Here is a 9788-nt window from a genome sequence, read left to right on the forward strand (position 1 = left end):
TTTCTCACCCAAAAAGCTTCGGAAGCTGCCTTTTTTTTTTTTTTTTTTTTTTTTTTTTTTTAGTAAGCCGGTGGGGAGACAGACGCGTCTGCAATCGAGACTCGGCGTAGAGAAGGGACGCTCGTAGTTGCGCGGTTTTTCTAGCGTCAAACAGCCAAAACTGTCCTGGCGTTGTGCTGCTGCTGCCGATGCTGCTGATGCTGCTGCTGTGACGTTTTCATTTTTGCTGGACAGATCGTCGGCGCGCTGACACGAGCCCCTTAGAGATTCAAGGTCCCGCTCGCTCCTGCCGTCTTCTCTTTCATCCTCTTCGCTGAGAAATCTATCGTTTCTTAAGCGAGGTGTTGGCCGGCTAACTTTGCAGAATAACCAAACCGAGTCAACTCTGCGACCCTTCTCTTCAACTCTCCCTCTTCTACTTTCGTGGGTGGTATTTAAAGCTTTACTTGTGGCTTCCTCTTCCTCCTCTCCGCGGCACTGTGAGATTAGGAACATGGGTGATTTCGCCGACAATCAGATGCATCATCTCTTGTTTGAATCGCCTCGGCCTTAAACTCTTAATCTCAGCCCAGTCGCCTTCTTTTCTTCCCCCCCCCCCCCCGCCCCGTTTCTTTTGCACATCACCCCCTCTTTCTCTTGCATGCCCCCCCTCCCCCCCGCCCTTCCCCTCCCTCATTACACTCGAATGTCCATATTATTTTGCTTGTTCTCTCACAGCCACATCATCTCAAGCAGTTTTAACCCACAAGAGGGCCAGAATGTACGCTGAATGGAATGAACACAGACCACATGTATGTGATTGATGCCTTTTGATTCATTTATTTCCTTTTTTTTTTTTTTTTTTTTAATTCCACGGCTCCCTTTCTTGGTTTGAATGTGAGGGGAGTGGGTTCTTCGCCTTCGACATTGGCTGTATGAATTGATGTTTTTTTTTTTTTTTTTTTTGTGTGTTTTTTTTTGTTTTGTTGTTGCTGAAAGCGCCCCTCGCCGGCAGGGAGACGGGGGGGGGACGGGGGACGTTTCGTCTGAGCTTTGAGGGAGTGGAGGGGAGACGAAGCTGAAAACCGCGGGGCGAGTCTGCCTAAAAGGCCTTTCAGCTTTTCGGGATCATGACACAGTGAAACTATTATCGAGGTCCGCAGGATGTCCCTTTCGTCGATGCGACTCAAACTATTCTCCACGGTGGAGTGTTTGGTTCTCTCCCCCGTTCTCTCCATTGTAAAACAGCATTTTACCCGTCGCCGCCTTTTCAGAGCGTCTCTGCGCTTCGACCGCAGCGGGCTTCGTCGGCTCGCCGCCGCCGCCTTTTTGCTTTCCGGCAGACTCGCCCCGCCCCGGCTGAGTGATATGTGATTGCTACTTTAGGCTTATACAATACTGTACATAAGAGTTCACTCTGTGAGTGCACATTTGATAAAGTTTATTTATTTATATGTAAGCATTTAATAATAAACAGACGATATATTTAAAACCACGGCAAGACCTGAAATGTTCAGGAGGGGGGGAGGGATTGGGGGGAGGGTGGGGGGGATGATGTGGCTCGAGTCCACGCGTACACACTAGTTTGCAAACATCTTGCCTGAGCTCTTGTCAGGGAGGGAATATTTTTAAGAATAAAAGAAAAGGATGATTCTGTTGTTTTGGGACTTTTTTGTAAACATAATCCAGACATCCTTGCATGATGACATATTGGGGGTTTCCAGGTTTGGCTGCACTTGAGTTCACTTGGGTTTACATTTGAAATGTGCATGTGTATTTTTTACACAATCTTCAATAAAGTTGTGTAAAGCTTCCTGTGGGTCCCGCTCTGGTTTTCTTTCCTTCTGTCTTGCTGTGTTTACGTCTCGTTTTTTTTTTTTTTTTCCTTTTCTGTTTTTTTTTTTCTTTCTGGACTCCCATCACCGCCCCTGATGTTTTTACCGTTTCATAAATAGTGAAAGATGCGCTTGAAATAAAGCTGCTGGAGTCACCTAATGAATGTACAGTTTAGTCGGGGCTGTTTAATCCGTGTTTGAGGGATATAATACAATAACCTGCGGCTCAGTTCTTAATTTATCACCACAAGCATGCACACATATTGCAGCATGAAGTAAACCAGCTACATTTCCCCAGCACTCCTGAGAACAAATGACAATATGCTTTCAACCCTCTGATTCTCCTACAAACTCCCCCCCCCCACACACACACACACACACACACACTTCTTTTTTTTTTTTTGCGGGAATCTAAATGAGGTCTGCCTCCTTTTTATTCTCCACTCTTTATCCCAGCAGTATCTGTGAGGAGGAACACGGTGTTCTCTCCGGGTTCCGATGGGGTTCTCTGGCTGCTCACAGCTGGGAGGTTCCCCCCACAGCAGCGGTTCTTCCCTCTGACCAATAGGAAGGAGGTGAAGGAGGCCGCTGCGTGCCAGAGAGTGAGCACACACTCGTTTAAAAATAACAGAAACCAGATTTTTTTTTTTTTTTTTTTGATTTGTGAAATTACTATAGACATTTTTATTTATTTATTTTTTTTATTTATTAAATTCTTAATTTACAATATAAATATCTATAGTTGCAGCGTGAGATATTTAGTAAAAAAACAACAAAAAAACAAACAAGTTTTAATAATTAGCAGGATTCTGATTGTGAAATTCTGTGTTGCAAAGATGGTGCTAAATCGGTTTAGTTTTGATTCTTTACAAAAATAAAATGATTTGCCTATTTTAATAACCTCCCACATGAAGCACGCTGACCATTTGCTGTCTTTTTTTATTTTTCCAGAAAAAAATGTGGAAAAACAAGGGAGAAAAAAAAAATAAAAATGTGATGATTTAATAAACGAATGATTATTCCGACGTTAACTGGGGTGGTGCGAGACGTTTTGGCGACTTTCTATCACTTGCCAATATTTTTTTTTATTGCAGGATATCTGTCGGACAATCGGTGTTGAATTTGACACCACTTTGGCGCAAAGAGCGCCTTCAGGGAGGTTTCATCTTCCTTTACGGAGAAATGAAACCAGTGGATGGCGCACTTTGACGGATTCAAGTTCAGGTTTTTTTTTTGCTGCTTCGTCTTCGGAAAACTAGTCACAGTTGGACCTCCTGTGTTTTCTCCGATCTCTGCTCGTGCCTACACCCCTCCTGACGTTCCCCGCGAATTTTATCCACGCCGCTCCGCCACATCCACTCATTTTCCACACCGCCTGACACGCGGCGTCTTCGGGGAGAAATGGTCCCCAAAAAATAAAATAAAAAAAAAATAAAAAAAAATCTCGCCATCACGTACTCGCGGATTTCTGCGCATTTCTCTCTTTTTTTTTTTTAATCGAGTGGATTTGACGACGGGACAAGTTTGTTTGGCGGCGCAGAGACAGAAGCAGACAACAATAGATTATAAAACAGGCTGCTGCAGTTCAACTGCAAGGTGAAGGACTGTGGGGAGCCGATTTTTTTTTTTTTTTTTTTTTTTGTGTGTGTGCTTTTTCTCCGATCCAGCAAAAATCCTGGTAAAAATGATATGCAAGTAACCCTGTGACTTTATTTCGACTTTTCAGTGATTTCATTTGAATCCCATGTGGTGCACTACGGACACAAAATGCTTTAAATTTTCATTAATATTCTGTCAGTGTTCAGTCTTAATTTCATGTGCGTTATAAATGTGAAAATTGTGTCCGATGTGGATTTTTTTTTTTTTTTTTTTAAATTTTTTTTATGTATACGTAAATTAGTCAGGAGACTGCTGACTAATTGTATCTGATTATATTGTTTTATTCGTTTGGCTGTGTCATGTTATAGTCATCCAGGAAAAACAAACATAAATACCACAATCCCTTTTTTGTGGTTCATCAGAGCGATGAATGTCGCCTGTGCCACTCCACGGAGAGCTCCGCCGTCCTCACCTGCCATATGTCATTTTCTCTGAGGTCATCTGAGGAGAGCGGCGGACGCAGGAAATAAGGGAAAGGTACAGGAGGTGGTTTTTTGTGTGTTTTTTCCCCCTCTCTCTCTCTCTCTCTCTCTCTCTCTCTCTCTCTCTCTGTCTCTCTCCTTTCGATGCTTTGGGTGGGGTTTTTGTCTCGCATTTATGCGGCCTCGCTTGGGGCGCACGCCATTTTTTTTCGTGCGCCTTTACGCACGGGGACACCCAGAGAACAGGGAGTCCGATTTAAACACCGGAGCGAAGAGACCTGCAGGAGAACAAAAGAAGCAGCGCCGGGGCCAAGCGCTGGTTGAGGTAGTAGTTTGTGCTGTTGGTCGGGTTGTCATAATACCCTTTGTGGAGATGACTGCGCAATCTACTGCCTTGCCGGCGCTGGTGACTTGCAACGGAGGAATCAAAACGGGTCGACGGGATGGGCAAGGACTTCACTGAGCTGTTTGTAAACAGAATAAACGGAACGAAGACGCGCATGCTTTTCGCGATAATCAACTACTTTAGTAATACTTGTGCGTAACTTAACGAAGTGTGTGAACAGGGATATATACGTGTTCCAACTTGAACACGTGCAAAGCTAACCGAATCTGCTTTTATCACTGTGTTTAAATAAAGGGATTTGTAATTGCATACATCACGTGGATTTGTGGTTATTTCCTCCAAGCGTGGTTTTAATTCATTTTTTCAAGCCTCATTCACAGGCAAAAATGAAAATACATGAATGAAGTTTTTGTTGTTGTTGTTTTCCCCCAGTAACTGAAATAAGTTTTTAATCCACTTATCTTGCTTATAATTGTATTTTTTTTTTCTGGATTTGTCTAATGATTTAGGACAGGAACTCACCTTTAGAGCCTTGTAACATCTGTAGAGAAACAGCTGGTAGACTTGGGGACTGTGTGGAAATTATCAGGAGGAAGTGAGTTTTTGAAATGGGAAATTTTTGTAATTTTTTTTTTTTTCCCTGAGGGGTGATGAGAAGGGAGTATAATCGCTGGCTTAGCGAGTTCAGTCTGCATCGAAAAACAAGAGCTACAGGTTAAATAAAAAAAGGTTTTTAAAAAGTGATGTCATAATGCGACAGTGAGACATCTGGATTACGGATGATTGTAATATTTGGTAAGCAGGACGCATCGTTATGTTCGCCACTATCGTTAACTTCACTGTACTCCGTGCTTTTTGTTATGTACGGCAAAACATTTCCACATTGGAGCACAAAATGAAATTCTGCCTTTTTATTCAATGGCAAACTGAGGATGCTTTCACACTTTGACTCGTGCCCGAGCACCCTTGAGCCCAGAGCCCAAAACCCAGTCCGTTTTGTAAGTGTGAACTCTGCGTACCCGTGCACAGTGCAATTCTGTTTCCACCCAAGCTCGATAAATTAAGTGCAGTCTCTCTTAGGAGGCGCGTGTAGTTTTGGATGAGCGGTCATTAAATGTTACCAACCTTTTAAGTGCATTTTGTAGTAAATAAACCATTGGTAGTATTATACAAATCATAAGGACGTTCATCATCTTAATGTCTTTTACGCGGGAGAACCTCATCATCATTAGGACTTGTGTGTGAACGATGGTGCACATCCACTGCTCCCAGTTTGCTGTAAGAAACGCCCCGGTTCTGTCGGCGTTTCCTGTTTGAGATTCAGCGAGCACTCTGTAGTTCCGCTAATGAATCCCTCCGCTGTCCGCTCACACAGTCCGACTAGTCTTTTGGAGGCCAGTTGACCCTGTTTGTTAGTTTCTGCCTCCCCACAAGGAAAACCAGGGGAATACAAACAGCAACAATATTGATTTGCTCTTCTGCACTGCTCTTTTATTTTGTGCTCCTTGAGATTGATTTGGACTGAGAGCGGAAAGATTTTGGGAACTATCGATTTTGGGCACTTACGTGTTTGGGTGCAAGTTCTTCTTGACAATCAATTCTTCTTTCTTTTTTGTTTTTGAAATTAGACAAACTACTTTCTTTTTTAACATTGATTTTCAACATTTATTTTCTTTTTTTTTTTTCATTTCTGGATAAGAAACACTGAAGGTAAACCAACCTTCCCCGTCCCTCCCCTCCCAAAGTCAAGAGATGCACAAGGAAACATTAAAAATATTTCTTTTTGACTCCATAAGTTATCTTTTTTTTTTTTGTGATATAAAATGTACATTTCACATTCACAAACAGAGAGTTCGAGGGGTAGCACAATGGTCACTTTAAAAAAAAAAACCCGTTCCGCACTCGGCCTTGAACTTTCCCCCGTTGCTACAGAAAAATCCTCCCAACTCTTCTCATTTTCCCATCGCCAACCTAAAGGTAGAAAAAAAAAAAAAAAAAAAAACAACACAACAGCAGTGACAACGTTCACGATACAGCAAGTTCAAAAAGAGAAACCTACAGTCGGGTCTGAAGGACAGAGCAAACGTTCCAAGTCGAAGAGCTTCCTGTACACCAAATTCCCTCCACACTATTCACTGCCTTTAGAAAACCACTGGCGACAGGTCGATCACTACCTGAGTTGACGTGTGCAGCAGCTGGGTGGCACGTTAGGATGAGAAAAATAAATCGCGCATGCATATTTTCACATTCATCTGAGAGAAAAAAGGCTTAATGACGCGAGTCCGAAGCACACGTAAGAAACGATGAACATTCAACACATTGAACTGACGCCCCCGTTCAGATGTTCCCTCGGCGTGTTTCAAAGACTCCCTCTTAAAGGTGCAATATGTAAGACTCAAGAGTTTAAAACATTCGCCGTACTACTTTTCCAGTCGAGTGCCATCCTGAACTGGCAACATTTCTTCTGGTGAGTAAACAGCTGTTAATGCCAACGTCGGCTGTGTGGCTCGTTGTATAACGTTACCGACAGCGTTCGCACGTTTGGCTGTTTGTTCATACGCAGTTCGGGCCATGGTGAAACAGCTGTTTGACCAGTTCACTCGGTGGTCTTCGACCAAACCGAGCTCATTTTACGCTGCGAACAAACAAGGTGTCTCCGACCTTGTTTTGATCATTAAAAGCTTATCTTTTAGTGCAGCTAATGACAACATCAACTGTACTGAAATGCATTCAAAACGGTGTCTCCGTATGGTTTTGCTGTGACTGTTTACTCGTTACTATAAACTTGCTAAAAGTGGAAATAAACTGGCTTCAACATAAAACGTAGGCTTGACCGATTGAAATGCGTTTAGACGATCTACTACTGGGTATGTACAATCTTGTTTTACATATATATATATATATATATATATATATATATATATATATATATGTATATATAAAAAGCCCACTACCAACTAACAGCAGGCAAGAATACATTAAATTCAACCAAACTGCAGAAACACTGACTCACTGATGCCACTTCACGTACAAAGTGGTATTACAAGACAGGACTTGAAATCGTACATATTGCTCCTTTAACGTCTGATGAAACCACACTATTGAACTGGGAGGCATCAGAAAAGTTTAAACTCAAAAAAGCAAAACTTAAATTGACAAAAATAACATAGTAAATCACCTTAAAATGGGATTTAGCTTTTAAAAAGAGCGAGTTTGAAAAACAAAACAAAACAAAAAAACACTTCGTGACTGATAAACAGCTTATCGGACGGAATGACGAGCAAATAAAAATGACACGCGTTGCGATACATCACCAGGAAATGAAATATCGGGTTTCACAGAATGTACAGGAGGAACGATGCACCATATGAACTTGAGGTAAATGTAAATGGCTGCTGCAAGCGGGAGCGTAGATAATAACTGCCAACTGCAAAAAAATAAATAAATAAAAAAAAAAAAAGTCCCAGCTATGGCGACACAACGGCACGTATCGCGACTTCAAGGAAACGTGCGACGCTTTGGGAAATACGCCTATTCGTGGTCCGGTGGAGCGGTCAGATGATAAGTTTGTTCAGGTTTTTGACAGAGCCAAGATGGCCGTTCCTGCCTGTATTTAATCTCAGTGATAAGCTGAGATAGCCGGCAGCTCGCTGTACATTCGCAATTACCTTTCAGGCACGGGTGGTATCGATTCTCTTATCGACCGCTGCTGGGAAGGGAAAGGGAACAAGCGTATTTCTCAAAAAGTTGCATTTTTTTTTTTTTCCTTTAAAATGGCTTCCTCATCCTGGCAATGCAACATTTCCTAAATGAAACTCTTGGGATTCAGTCAATCACCTGTACGTGCCCGGACACATATTCCCACTTTACAATCAAGCGTAAAGTAAACTGCAAAACTCTTTACGTATCCACTGCAAAGGAAATAAATCATAAAATATAAACTATCGCTGCTTATTTTTTTTTTCAGTCAAGCTGTAGAGTGTTTCATTAAAACATGCAGTTTTTTGTTGTTGTTTTTTTTAAACTTTATACTGTCAATCTTTTTTTTATTTATTTATTTTTTTTCTTCTTCTTTCCGAGATGGAAATCAAGCTTCTGAAAAATGATGAACTATTTAGTGGGAGCTGTGTCTCATCTCCTGCATCCCTACGTGGCGGTTACCTGACAAAACTGAACTCTTGGCTACTCTTTCAAAAGTCCAGTCAATAAACTTTAAAAAAAAAGAAAAAAGATGATTTAAAAAAAGTGCAAAAACAGCACATGATACACGGCCGCTGCTGTCGTCGTCTCGTTCCCTTCTTTTGTAATTAAACTCATCCTTTAGCTCTTTATGCGAAATGTCTGGGACGCTAATAAGTCCTAAGGGGAAAAAAAACAAAAACAACCTTATAAATATATGCACGTTTTTTTTGTGTTTTTTGTGTGTTTTTTTTCTTAGCCAAGTTACAAACAAACAACATTATCACCAACTCTTTGATACATTACGTAAATACAAATTCAGTCCGTACAAAACAAACGGGAGTTGTTGTTGTTTTTTTTTTTTTTTTAAACCATTGCACCGTTGCTAAAAAAAAAAAAAAAAATATCCCAGGCCCCACAATATGTCGCCGCATGCACCGACACACACGGCTTCAATACGCCCACGCGCGGGTACGTCATGATTCACCAAACCGGTCCCTCCGAAGACGCCGTCGTACGTGCCGAGCGTCTAAACGCTTCAAAACAACAACAACAACAACAACAACAAAACAAAAAACATGCAGAACATGTTACAGCGAGCTTTCAAGTTTTGTGTTTTGTTTAGCTTGACTTTGATTGTATTTCATTTATCGTTTTTAAATTTTATTTATTTATTTTTTTTTTAAAACTTAACAGCAATGAATTTGATGCGACCCCCCCCCTGCTGCAGGGGAACGCCGGGACTCTTTGTCCTCGCTGGCGAGGGTACGTCAGCCTCAAATGCTGAAGGCCGGAAGCAAAGGAAAGTTAGGTTTTGCTCTGTTGAAAACACCGATTTAACGACTTAAGGTTTACATGACAGGTCGAGAGAGCTTATTTATTTATTTATTTTTGTATTGTTAGGCAGAGCCAGGTTTGCCGTTTCACCCTGCTTTCAGCCTGCACTAATATCAGCGAACGGTTTCCTGTCTTGAGCTTCACATTGAACGGAAAGATACGACAGCGGTATTTCTGTTCTCCAATTCTCTGATTTTATTTGATTTATTTTTTTTAATTGTCGGAATATATTAAAAAGAAAGTAACCCCTCGGTGAAATGTCAAGTCAAGTTAAAGCAAGATTGTATATAATTTAAATATTAAGACAACAGACTCATCGCGTAACTTTTTTTTTTTTTTTTTTTTGGTGCTGCGCACGTTGTTAACATGGCCGGTTTTTTTTGTATCAAACTTTTCTTCATAAACCATATTAAACGATATCCCAGCTGTTGATTCATATACGTTCCCGGCTGCATCCACACTAATGTGTTTTTTTGCTTCGAAACGGCGTTTTGGAATCGAGGCGGCGTAAGAGGGGAATCTCAACGGACG

The sequence above is a fragment of the Brachyistius frenatus genome, unplaced genomic scaffold, assembly GCF_029030835.1.
Source record: "Brachyistius frenatus isolate BFR_SWC_R1_liver_20210118 unplaced genomic scaffold, ASM2903083v1 Contig_33, whole genome shotgun sequence".
Taxonomy (NCBI): Eukaryota; Metazoa; Chordata; class Actinopteri; family Embiotocidae; genus Brachyistius; species Brachyistius frenatus.